The following is a 14605-nucleotide window of genomic DNA, read 5'->3' on the forward strand; positions in this document are numbered from 1 at the left end:
TCCTCATCTATCAGATCCTAAGGATTGCATCTCCATTTTAAAATATTGTTAACACATTCTCATTTTGATTCTGCCAGAAGATTTGTTGCGTTGAAATTGTTCCTAGGTGGACCCTTCGTTATTGCTGAATGTAGGATCCAAACAGGCTTGTCTTATCCTAGAAGCAATTCACCTGTAACCCATCAGCAATTTGATAAGAGAACGAATCACACTTTAAGGATAGTGTATATTTTACGTGATTCAGCTGGTGAAAGAATAAAATATTTCCAACACATTTTCTTAAATCTCTCTCTCTCTCTCTCTCTCTCTCTCTCTCTCTCTCTCTCATTTACAATATGACCACACCCAACGATCCCGACCCAACAACCACTAGCTCGTCTCGAATAAGCAGCTCATTCGCACCCACCTAGCCTACCCGATCATTGCCGACTCTTGACGGCCACTCATCTCTCCAAATCAACTAATCAATGTAATTTTGTATTCGAAAAGACTGATATTTCATGATTTTTATCTATTCTTGTGAAATATATCATGTTAGGGTATTCTAATTTGAGAGTTTTGTAAAATTGGCGTTAGGTATGGTTGAGTGGAAAAATTGAAATGCGTTAGATACTTGTATTTGGTTCGGGTTTGCTCAGGTGCATTCTGACTGGTCGTGGTGCGTCCAGCTGACTTGAGTGCAGCCAGGTTGTTTATGATAAATTCACCTATCCATTGATTTTGTCAGGTTATGTTATGAGATGACCCAAAGATAAGATAAATCTCAAACTCATGTGGGTTACACAACAGGAAAAAATGTGCAAGAGAATTGCCTCTTGTCGAATCCTCTCTGGTTTCCACCGTGATATTTATGTGCCATTGTTCAAAACACAAAAATACATGTAAATCTAAAACTTTTGTGGCCCCGCTTATGTTTCAATGGTGGACATTCAACTCTCATTATTTTCCATATTGCAGTTCACTTGAGTTTTAGATCTACCTCATTTTTGGGCCATTTTCTAACATGATCCGGAAAAAGAATGCACTTCACTTGTGCTCAAATGGCCCTAGGGGCCTCTTTTCCATTATACTTGTCCATTCAGGGGTTGATTTTGATTTACAGAGTCTTTTTGAGGGCCCACTAGCTCATCCGAGTCAATGGAAAGGTGCCCCACTACAGGATCTAGGGTTTGTCAGAATCGGGTGGCAATCAGATACTTTAATCAACCGTGGGGGTCCCACTCATGATGGACGATTGCTGGTGAACGATCGGAGCTACAGTTATACGGATATGAGTAAAAAATATCATTAACTCATGCCTCAAATTTGGTTGTGATCTAGCGGTCGGAAAGCCCCAACTTGATGAAATAGCGGAATGACTATTTCACTTAAGTTTTTAGATTTCAACTTACGAGATTCGCGCATTTCAAGCACTTAGCTTCTGGCCCAAGTTAAATAGTTCTGGGTACTTTCTTGGTTCGCCACCTGCAATGGGCGTTAAGCCCTAGTGAGACGGACATTATTCTATTATTTTAGAACTAGTAGCCCACTAACGAGTGGTATCTAACTTGTTCAGATAATTGGGGCATTTCTGGAATGAATTGGGTAGGGAGATTTTTTACGCGCAACGGTTAGGATCTGGATTACCTAAGTCTATACTATGGCCTATTCACAATTACCAAAAATGGCGATTCGGTCATAATCACTTTGAACCATTAGTTCTTAAGCTAAACGAATAATTGTGTCACTTTGGTTTGTTAATTAAGATTCGACCCTTAGTTATCTTGGCTATACGTAAATTTTTAATTTAGTTGTGATCGTCTCGATTGGTCAGTGATATGTTGGATAGATTTGAACCCTATATGAATAAATCACGAGCCTATACTTGAGGTTTAAGTAATTGGGCGGATTGATTGGCTTCATATGGTTGATTAATCGGATTCATATGGTTCTTTATTGGTATCACCTACGTATAAGCTCACCTCGAGTGTCAAGGGTCAGTAAGTGATAATATATGCTACACACACACACACACACACACACACACACACACGGAAACGCTCACCTGCGAACCAGTTCGTACGTACTACGTACGAACTTTTTTGAGAACCCATCATACGTGATGTGGATCCAAAATCTGAACCGTTCATGTGAAGTAGCACCTCCTAAAACCCCTCGGGCACAAGTTTTACTTTGATTTAAAACTTTGATGGGCCATGAAAAATGAAAATAGTTTCCTCCCTTGATTTGCATTTCTCTTTGCTATGGCCCACCAGAATATTAGATCGGGGTGGAAATTTGTCACATGGGGTTTTATGGGATTCCGCATCACATGGACCGTTCAGATTAGACACCCATGGCACATGTGCAAAGGTGCGCACGTGCGTAGGTGCGCAGGGGAGAATGACTCTCTCTCTCTGTCTCTCTCTCTCTCTCTATATATATATATTTATGATTTTTGACAACCCAAAGTAGCAAAAATTCAGGACATTACATTTTAGGGCTTGAGCTAAAAACTGAAGCATATGCAAAGCTTAAGTAAACCACACAATAGGAAGCCCTATGAATTGAATGTGTATTGTTGAAAACTTTTTAAGAGGCCATGAAAGTTTTGGATTAATCTAAAATTTGTTTTTGCATTCATCCATGTTTATACTATGGTCAACTTGACATTTGTATCCGCTTCATTTTTGGTTCATGACCTAAAATGAGTTTTCAATGTAGATGGATGAGGTGGATGCTTTTGTACCCTATTTTTGGCTATTCTAAGGAAAGCTAATAGGAATATGACATATGACATTGCATAAAAAAAGATCTTTAAAATACTTGAAGTATTTTTTTCAGAATTATAGTTGGCGTAAATTCAATTTTAAACGTTAGTGAATGGTCAACGGAATGATGTGGTCAAGTTATTCAAAAGTCTAATGACGAATAGAGAAACGCGGTTGAGCATTTTAAAATACAAAATGCGATTGAGAGGAACAAAGTTTGGCCAATACAAGAATAACTGTCACAAAAGAAGGATCTAGAAAAGCTTTTCGATTGCCATAACGATTGCAGTAATGGAAGAATGATATGGAAAAACAAGTTGCAAAAGAACTCTATAAATAACAGAGGAAATCAACAAACTAAACATTAAAAAAAAAAAAAACTATTAATCCAAAAATAATCGAACAAATCTATCAATTTATCTTTAGTTGTAATCCAAATCTATACTTATAGGCTAGATTTGTTATCTATCTAATATCACACAGTTCTTTCAAAAGACATTCTCTCACAGTTGCTTCTAATGATCGATTATGAGTTTTTCGTTTTGTTTGATTGCACCAATATTCTAAAAGTCCTTTGTTGCATAAAACATAAAATAACTCATCTTTGGAAGAGGCCCCACCCTTTAATTATAGCTTGATCATTATAAAATTTTACAAATAGGTAAATAAGTGACCGATTTTCTTAAAATCTAAACACATACAATTATATATTTGATATATATGCTTATTTTGACACTTGGGGTTGAAGTTGAGTTGTTTAAATTGAGTTGCTATGTTGAACTTGCACGCCCACACACTACACATGACATGAAACAAAAACCGAGCACGGACGGATACAAAGCATATAGAACACGGGCCCCACAGTCATGAATCCTACCCACCTCGATAAATCCCCGCGGATTCACCCGAGCCGCACCCGAGCTGGCGAAAGTGATGCAAGGACCGCCCTCCGCCAGTCTTTTTACGAGTGGGCTCTCAGCAATTAATAAGCGTCCTGCCCAAATGAAAGCTAATTGGGTCTTGCCTGGGCGCGGGTGCGCTACGGTCAGGTTGAGGAGCGAGAATCGCCACAGAAGTGACGTCACAAGTTCTGTGGATCCCACCATGGTGTATATTTGTATCCACACCGTTCATCCATTTGGAGAGACCATTTTAGGGTATGAGCCGAAGAATTAGTCAGATCCAAAGCTCGAGTGGACCCCACCATAGAAAACAGTAGAGAGAGTGATTCTCACCATTAAAAACTAATAAGGGCCATAAAAGTTTTCGATCAAGCTGGTATTTGTGTTTTAACTTATTTAATATTTATTTTAACTTATGAACTGATTGGATATCAAATAAATGGACCTTAGGAGGATTTCAACCGTGGGGTCACTCTCTCTACTGTTTTCTGTAGTGGGGTCCACCAAAGATTTGTATCTGGCTCATTCTTTGGACCATGCTCTAAAATTATCTCTCCAAATGGATGGACGGTGTGGATACACCACATACATCATGGTGAGACCCACATAACTGGGTGACGTCAATTCAGTAGCTAGTCTTGCTACTCGACCTGTCAGTAGCTAATCCGCGTCCGTCTTGCCCGGCCTCGGCTGGATAGGAATTGGTCCAGGCATGGCTCTGTGGGGCCACCGTGATGTACGGGTTGGGATTGCGTCCTGCCCTTACTGGACAGAAATCGGTCTAGGTAGGGGAAGCGGATTGAGTACTGAGTATCTCATTACGCTCTGCGTACTGAGTAAACTCGTTGAGGTCCATCATGATTTATGTATTTTATCTGCTCCTTCCATCCATTTTACTAGATAATTTTATTTCTTGAGCTAAAAAATGAAGCATATACAATATTCAAATGGATCACACCAAAGGAAACAGTTGAATTGATCTTCTGCCGTTGACAATTTCTTAGGGGCCACGGAAGTTTTGTATCAAGCTTATATTTGTGCTTTACGTTCATCCATGTCTTTATGATCTTATGAACCGGTTGGATGACAAATAAACATCACTGTGGGGCTTAGCAATGTTTCAATGGTAGAAATCATTATCCCTACTGTTTCATGTGGTATGATCCACTTGATCTTTGGATATGATTCAATTTTGGACTGGACCCCTTAAATTAGATGAAAAAAATGGATGGACAGCGTGGATTGAACACATACATTCAAAGTGGGCCCAACTGAGTTTACTCAGTACAATAAGAGCCTACTAAGTACTGAGTAACTCAGTAGGCAATCCGATTTCCCAGGTAAGGGGTCTGTGGGGCCCACCATGAAGTATGGTTTTTATCTATACTGTTCATCCATTTTTCAAGATCATTTTAGGGCAGGAGCTAAAACAAAATGAGATAGATTGAAGGCTCACGTGGACCACACCACTGGATGCACCGGTGGTAACAATGTCTACCGTTGAAACCTTCTCAGGGCCACTGTGATGTTTATTATCCGTCCAACCTGTTCATAAGGTCACGTAGACCTGGATGAAGGTAAAATATAAATATCAGCTTGATCCAAACTTCTGTGGACTCCAAGGAGTTTTAATCCCCATTGTGTGGTCCACTTGAGCCTTTGATCTGTCTCGTGTTTTGGATAATACTCTAAAATCATATGTAAAAATGGATTAACGGCGTGGATAAAATCCATACATCATACTAGGCCCCACAGAGCCCCTGCCTGGATCGATTCTGTCCACCCGGGTCGGTTTCCAACCAAAACCAACGTCCGTCTCACCCTCGATAAATACCAACAGTGTCTGGCTGAGAAAGCCTGCCTCCGTCCGTCTCTCTGATCTACTTCCTCCTCTCAGGTATTTTTCTTCCTTTTGTTTTAGGGTGTATTTTGTTACACTAAATATTATAACACTCCCACCGTACGTGAGATTCTGGTGCGGTCTGAATTCAGGCCTAGCCTTCCATTCCGCTGCTAGGTCCAGGAATGGTACTAAGCCAGCGCCCTGCAATGCCCCACTTCTCTGCTGCAGCCAGCTCCTGGACTATGTAAAAGAATCAAGGCGGGGAGGTCTCGTCCATGTCCAGATCTCAGATCCCAGTGCACTTTGTTCAGCAGGATGTATAGAACGATAGTCCAGTAGATCGTCTGCCAATTCGCGTTAGTTAACGGAGCAAGAGCCATGCCCCAAGCAGCTCCAGCAAGCCATGGGTGCCCTGTATCATGCCATGGCTTTACGAATGAGCCATGCCCCAAGCAGCTCAAGCAAGCCATGCGTGCCCTGTATCATGCCATGGCTTTACGGGCTTGGTGTGGAATGAATAGTATGTTGAAAGACTCATGTACTCCAAAATAGGAGCATTTGAGAGCGGAAAAAAAGAAAAAGAATAAAAAAGACTATGCTTGCTATCTCTAATAGTGATGAGCTCCCCCGTGTTCTGAAGAACTCCTACCTTGCCATGAAGTTAGTGCTGGAACCTGCGTAATAAGAGCTTGGCTCTAGGTCCTCACTCATGCCTCACTGGTAAACTCACAAGAATTTCAAGCACCCATTGCCGTTAAATCCGACGGTGCTCCTATGTTCGAATCCCGAGAGCAACAAATATGCCTTGCTAATATTTTATTCTCCCACAAGGGGGTCAGGAAAAATTAGATCCGGCCCAGGGACCAAGAAATCAAGCCCGGCCTATTTATGGTGTGAGTATCCCTCCACCCTTCTCAATATGCTCCCGTGCGGAGTTCCCACCCCGCACGTGCGGGGGGTGTTAGAGTAATAAAATCCCTTGATATACATTGATACACCACACTTTGACAGCTTAAGCTTTTAGGAGTAAATGGTTGTTTGACATGGTATCAGAGCGGAAGGTCCTATGTTCGAATCTCGAGAGCAACAAATATGCCTTGCTAATATTTTATTCTCCCACGGGGGGTTAGGAAAAATCAGATCCGGCCCAAGGACCGGGAAATTAAGCCCGACCTATTTATTGATGGGGTTTTTGACCCGTGCTCGACTGGTCATGAGCCTTACACGACCGGTCGAGGGCTGGTGTATGACCAGTCGTGGAGTTGAGCCCTGACTCGACTCAAAGTCCAGCGACTTTGGACTATTTTTCTCTGGGGTGCTCGACCGGTCGTGGGTGGCGCTCGACCGGTCGTGGCCTCGTCTCGACCGGTCATGATTATGCAGATTCGTTCCGCGATTTTATGCGGATTGCGGACTTTGAGTCCTTTCGCAACTGGGATGCGGAAAGGAGTTTCTTAAAACTATAAATAGAGGTTCCTAGGGTTTTTCTAGTGTAATGAAAAATACAAGAGGACTATCAAAGATGTGAGAGAAAGAGAGAAAGAGAGAGAGAAAGATTGTAGAAGGGAGGTTATGCTCGTGGAGGTTATCTATTGTGTAATTTATATCTCAGTGCTTCTACATCCTCGTAATCGGTGAGATCTCTCCATTTTTCTTTGTTTCTCTCATTGTTTATCCACTCCTGCGTGAGTGAAGACGGTTGTAACGTTCTATTTTATAGTGGATTGTTGATATGGATAAAGTCCCGTGGTTTTTACCTCTTTGAGGGTTTTCCACTTAAAAATCTCGTGTGGTGTGTGGTTGATGCTTTAATTTATTTCATTGAGAGAAAGAGAGAGAGGAAGATTGTAGAAGGGAGGTTATGCTCGTGGAGGTTATCTACTGTATAATTTATATATCAGCGCTTTTACGTCCTCGTAATCGGTGAGATCTCTCCGTTTTTCTTTGTTTCTCTCATTGTTTATCCACTCATGCGTGAGTGAAGATGGTTGTAACGTTCTACTTCATAGTGGATTGTTGATGTAGACGAAGTCCCGTGGTTTTTACCTCTTTGAGGGTTTTCCACGTAAAAATATCTTATGTGGTGTGTGGTTGATGCTTTGATTTATTTCCTTGCTTTATTATTCTATAATTCTAGTTTGTTTCGGGAGGGTAGATCCTAAGGTTTTGTGTAAGGCCCCTAACAAAGTGGTATCAGAGCTAAGTTCATTGAACGGGTAGGATCGATTTTTTTGAATTATGGAATGTGGCTCATCAAGGATGATTAGCCTCAATGGTTCTAACTGGACCATATGAAAGGCTAAGATGGAGAACTTGCTTTATTGCAAGGACCTATATTCACCAATTTTAGGCATATCAGCAAAATCAAAGGCTGATGATGATTAGAAAAAGATGGATCGAAAGGTGGTGGGGTTTATTAGACAATGGTTGGATGATTCTGTGTTCCACCATGTGTCTACAGAGACCTCAGCCGCTAGCCTATGGCTAAAATTAAAAGGGCTGTATGAGAGGAAGACAGCCGGTAATAAAAATTTTCTGATAAGGCGACTTGTGAATAAAAAGTTTAAGGATGATGGTTCTGTGGCCGAGCACATGAATGAGGTCAGCGATATAGAACCAACTTTCCTTTATGAAGATGGTCTTGGATGATGAATTGCAGGCTTTACTTTTGTTTAGTTCATTGCCTGACAGTTGGGAGACATTGGTGGTGTCTCTAAGTAACTCCGCACCAGACAAAAAAATATCCATGGAACAGGTAACCATTTGTCTCTTCAATGAGGAGATAAGGAAGAAGTCTCAGGGGTCTACTCAGTAAGAGGCCCTTATGACACATGAACGGGGGAGAGGAAAGAACAGGAAGGGCGAGAAGGCCCGAGATAAATCAAGAGTCAAGTGGAGTAATAGAAAAGATGTTAAATGCTGGAATTATGGTAAGAAGGGCCACTATAAGCATGAATGTCGTAAGGATAAGAATGACAAGAAAGGAAAAGAAAAGGAAGATGAATCAGATTTCATTACGGTCGCTTCAGATGGTGACGTTGTAGTTATTCTTTCAGTAAATCACGATATATGTCTCACGGCCACGAGTTAGGACACCGACTAGGTGATTGACTTGGGAGAGCTTCTTTTCATGTGACTCTATACAAAGACTTTTTCACAAGCTACAAGTCAGGTGACTATGGGACCGTGAAGATGAAAAATTCTGGCGTATCGAAGATCGTAGGGGTCAGTGATATTTGTGTGAAGACCGATGTGGGCTGCACATTGGTTTTTAGGGATGTGAGACATATCCTAAACCTTCGCCTCAACTTGATGTCGACGGGAAGGTTAGAGATGATAGTTATGAAAGCCAGTTTGTTGGTGGGCGCTGAAAGCTCATCAAGGGTTCGTTGATCGCAGCCAGAAGAAAGAAGTGTTGCACCTTTTACAAGGCAAGTGTCAGTGTGTGTAAGGGTGGGTTGAATGCAGCGAAAGATTTAAATATTAGCATGTGGCATAGGCGTCTACGCCACATGAGTAAAAAAGGGCTTCAGCTACTAGCGAGGAAGTAGCTCCTTCCAGACATGATAGGTATACATCTCAAAACCTGTCTTGATTGTTTATCAGGGAAACAATATAGAGTTTCATTTGTTAAAACTGCTTCTCATGTTAATAAAGTGCATACATTAGATTTGGTTTATTCTGATGTTTGTGGTCCTATGAGGACAAAAATCTTGGGTGGAGCATTGTATTTTATCACTTTTATAGATGATGCATCTAGGAGGGTTTGGGTTTATGCTTTGAAATCCAAGGATGAGGTCTTTAGTGTGTTTAAATTGTTTCATGCTATGGTCAAGAGAGAGACAGGTAGATCATTGAAGTGCATCCGCACTGATAATGGTGGTGAATACATTAGCGACTTTCATGAGTATTGTAAGTCCCTGGGTATACGGCATGAACAGACGGTTCCCAGGACCCCCCAGCATAATGGTGTAGCTGAGCGAATGAATCGCACCATTGTAGAGAGAATCAGATGCATGTTATCCCAAGCGAAATTGCCCAAGACGTTCTGGGGAGAAGCAATACACATGGCGGTGTATTTGATAAACAGGTCTCCGTCAGCCCCGTTGAATGGAGAAGTACCTGAGAAGGTGTGGACTGGACAGGATCCATCGTATACTCATCTTAGGGTGTTTGGATACAGGGCATCCGTTCACGTACCAAAGGACGAGAGGTCCAAGCTCGATATGAAGATCAGGCAGTATGTGTTCTTGGGGTACAGTGATGAAAAGTTCAGTTACAGATTGTGGGATCCGACCGAGAAGAAGCTCGTCAGGAGCAGAGATGTGGTTTTCTTTGAAGATCAGTGTATAGAAGACATTGGTAAGCCAGAAAAGAATCAGCTTAGTTCAGGTGAGCTAAAGGACATGGATCCGATTACTCTTCCTGTGGTGCCTGATGATGGGGAGTACAGTAAGGTGTAGAAGACGAGGGAGTTCCTTTAGAAGATGGACCAAGGGAGCAGCCCCCACTTGATCCGCTTGTTGAGCCACAGGTGAGGAGGTCATCTAGGGACAGATAGTCATCTAAGAGGTACTCACCGTATGAGTACATTATGCTGACTGATGGGGGAGAGCCATAAGATTATTCTAAGGCCCTAGCCGATGAGCATAAGAGAGAGTAGTTGAAAGCTATGCAAGAGGAGATGAAATCCTTGCATAAGAACCACACCTATGACATGAGAAAAATCACCTTGAGAGAATCGTTCTTGAAAATCTGTCCAGACCTCTAAAGGTGTTTCAGCATAGAGTACGCTATTTGTAAGCTCCTGACTTAAGAGAGTTAAATATCCAAGAAAGCACTATATCGTTGCAGCGCTGCCATAAAGAGTATTTTGGATCGTTTTCATCTGGGGTGGAAATTGTTCATTTGATGAACCCCAGTTTGTTTTTAGCACTAAGACTCATCAGCATAGATCTCTTCCACATAGCATAATTGATTCCATCTAAGAATTTTGAAACAAGAATCATGCCAGGATGATCAGAAGGATGGAGAAAAAAAGGATTTATGGAATCAATCGTAGACGTAGACATAGTGTGATCAGAGTAGGCGGAAATGGTTTACAGAGGCAACAAGATCATATCTCTGATACCATGAGAAAAATAAGTTTTCAGAAAAACTGTGTTTTCCTCTGTAATTTTTTGACAGTCAAAATGGACTGCTATATACAAGTTTACAAGAGTAAATCAAGATCCTAAATTGCAGGAAAATAAAATAAAGATCTCAAATAATTCCCTTAATTGAAGGGATTACAAATCACCTAAATATATACAGAAAAGAATATATCTCAATTTCTAAAATTAAGCTAATGTAATCTTAACAGTGCAATTTATGTGTGAACAGCCCATCTTGCTGTACCATCTTAATAGGTGGGCCCCACCATAATGTATGTATTATATCCATGCTATCCAAACGGTATGAGCCCAAAGATGAGGTAGATCCAAAGCTCAGGTGGACCACGCTATGGGATTGAATGCCTACCATAGAAAACTTTTCTAAGGTTGCAGGAAATTTTAATTCTATCTTATGTTTGGCCTCATGTTATGAAGGGGCTGTTTGGAACCATGAATTGGGGGGATTTCAAATCCTTGATTGGTTGGCACTGTATCTTTTGGAAGGATTACATCTAAAATCCTTCCAAAAGTGCATGTGTAATATGTGTATCACTAGCCTATTTATTTATTGGGCACATAGCCCACTAATGATATCCCAAAACAATTAAATTATCAATTGCATCACTATAATTACTTTAATGTGAATATCAGCACCGTTCAAACATTGTTCATATAAATCAACAGTTAAAATTCGTTGGTTAGTCACTCGGATGTGGTCTTGTGCTTGTGGCTCATCCAAGACTTGGAATTTCATCATTTTCGCCCAAGTATATATTTTAGTGGACTTATTACAACTATTGTATCAAACATTATATACTTTCATTAATTAGGTATATTAAAGTTGATTTAGTAATTAAATTCAAACCCCTGTAAATATACATGTATAGCTACTTTTGGATTGTGTCCTACCCGCACTGGTCTCTAGGTGGGAACGGGCAGGAGCTTTGAGTGTCCATCGTGATGTATGTGTTTTTATCCACACTGTCCATTCATTTTTCTATATTAATTTATAAGGTAGGATGAAATTTTAGGAAAATCCAAGGCTCAAATGGACTACACCACAGGAAGCAGCTGTGATAATGATTCTTACCGTTGAAACTTTTATACAGCCCACCATGATGTTTATTTGACATCCAATTACCTATTCTTAAAGTTTCATAGACCTGGATGAATAGAAAACACAAATATCAGCTCGATCCAAAACTTCTATGCCTCCTATAAGTTTTCAACAGTAAGGGTCCCCATTGTGTATAGTCCACATATGTCTTGGATCAGCCTTAGTTTTGGCTTATATTCTAAAATGGTAAGAAAAAAAATGGATGGACGGTGTGGATAAAACCCATACATCAGGGGGGCCACTCAAAGTTCCTGCCGGCTCCCAGCTGGAGACGGCCGTCCCATCTTAAGCCATCGTTACTTCTTTATAATCATATGCATGCATTTACAGCTAATCAAACAGCCCAGTATGTCAGGAAACAATAAAATTAAAGGCTTGAAATTCAATTAGGGAGACTATTACGAGAGATGTGTACTTCAGTGACACTCCACTGCTCCAATTTATGGAAGTGGACTAATCAGTCGGTAATCCAGACCATTGGTGGCCCTAGAGATCTACTTGAGGGACAATTATAGCCTTTCAATTTGTGGCCTGAAAAATGACAAAAGATTTGTTGGTAGGATCTTCCTACACAAGAACACCTGTTATATGCACGGTGGAACCCACGCTGTTTTAAGCGTGAAATCCACTCCGTTCATCAGGCGAGCCATGTAACTCTAACTGTACAACGTAAAATTCAGCCTGATCCAATACTCATTCGATCACACCATTGGAGTAACGTGAAAACGTACTGAAAACCTCTAAATTCACATTGTGTGGCGTCATCTGAGTTTTGGATGAGGATGATTTCTAGGGTATTTGGTAATCCTTGTGAACTGCGCCTGATGAATGGATTGGATGGAATATAATACCATGTTTACCCTCAAACATAAACTTGTGGTTGGAGTCCATCCCATTGTTATTGTAGTCACCGTGTACCGCGGTGTGTGTGTATACATACACCGAGAGTGCAATGCGTGATGTGGCACCCACTGAAACCTCACAAGCCCAATTTTCAGCTCAATATAAAACTCTATAGTCCCAATTTTCAGCCCGATCCATTACTCTGAGGGGCATAGCAAAGAGAAATGCAAATCAATGGAGAAAATTGTTTCCTTTTACCATAGGCTATTAGAAATTTGTATTGGGCTGAAAATTGGGCTTGTAAGGCTTCACAGGGTGCTACATCATGTGGACCGTTAAGATTTTGTACCCATGACATGTGTGCAAAGATGCATATGGGTGCTCACAAAAGAAGGTGCCCAGGTGAGCATTATTCTCTCTCGTTGTATATATAGTTGATGTAATACTTTTATTATTATTGTAAATATATGTCACAATTTTCAAGTGGATGATAGTGATAAATTGAAATTATTATTATTTATTATTATTATTTTTGTTTTATTGGAATTTTGGATGTCACTGTGTCCGGTTTGATGACAGTGATAAATTGAAATATTATTTTTTGGCACACGGATTAGGTACTACCCCCGGCTGTTCTGAGCTGGGGACAGGTGGAGGCTTCCGGGGCTATTGAGGGGCAACCGTGATGTATGGATTTTATCCACACCGTCCATACATTTTTTCATATTATTATAAAGTACTGGACCAAAAATAAGTCAGATCCAATTCTCAAGTCGACCACACCAAATGAAGGAGCATTGCTAAGGATACCCACCATTGAAACCTTTTTAGGGTCCACCGTATTTTTTATTTGCCATCCAACCTGTTAATATGGTCATATGCATCTGTATGAAGTGAAAAAACAAATATCATCTTGATCCAAAATTTCAGTGACCTCCAAGAATTTTTCAACGGTTGAAATTTAATCCCTAATTTGTGATCTATTTGAACCTTGTATCTTTGTCATTTCTGGTTTCATAATCTAAAATGATATTTAAAAATGTATGGACGGTGTGGATAAAATTTATAAATCATTTTGGTCCTGCAGTAGCCTCGGAGCATCTGCCTGTCCCGAGCACCGAACAGGCCGGGGTAGTCGCTAATCTGCACCTTTTTTGTTGTTGTTTTCTGTATTGGAATGCGGATGTCACAATCTCTGGTTTGATGCTAGTGATAGATGGTAATGTTATTACTGTTACATCCCGTGAGTTGCCGTAACCAAGTTTTGTGGGCCCCACCATGATCATTGCGTTGTATCCAAATCCTATGTTCATTTGGGGAGAATGTTTTAACACTCCAACCCAAAAATAAGCCATCCAAAGCGTGCACTTCAGAAAGTAGTGGGGATTGAACGGCTACCATTGAAACCTTCTTACGGTCATAGAATTTTGGATGAATCTAATATTTGTTTTTGCCCTTCATCCAAAAATGTGTGACCTTATAAACAGTTTGGATGACAAATAAACATCTCGGTGGATTTTATTTTTAGTTTTTAATTTATTGTTATTATTATTATTTTTTTAAAGGTGGGAATCATTGTCATTACATATTTTTGTGGTGTGGACTACTTGAGCTGTTGGATATGACTTATTTTTCAGCTTATACCCTGAAATGATTTCGCCAAATGACAGTGTGGATATAATAAATACATCATATCATGGTAGGGACTGTAAAAATTGGTGACATCAACACACCACATTATAGAGATAGTGGCACATTACACAATCGGCTTCCAGTTGGGCATGCTCCATCCCCCATGGATCCAACTGATCAATGGTCCAGATCGCTGAACCTTGGGTTATTATGAATGAAAAGAAGTTTAACTTGCATTTCCCTCTTATCTGGCACATTTACGACATGTGATCCATGTTAATTTGCAATAGAGTTAAAAACTAACTCAAAAATCAGGCATAAGTGAATCTTGTAACACGTGAGCTCCATTACATACATGCCATCCA

This window comes from Magnolia sinica, chromosome 9 (genome assembly GCF_029962835.1).
Source record: "Magnolia sinica isolate HGM2019 chromosome 9, MsV1, whole genome shotgun sequence".
In the NCBI taxonomy this organism is placed as follows: domain Eukaryota; kingdom Viridiplantae; phylum Streptophyta; class Magnoliopsida; order Magnoliales; family Magnoliaceae; genus Magnolia; species Magnolia sinica.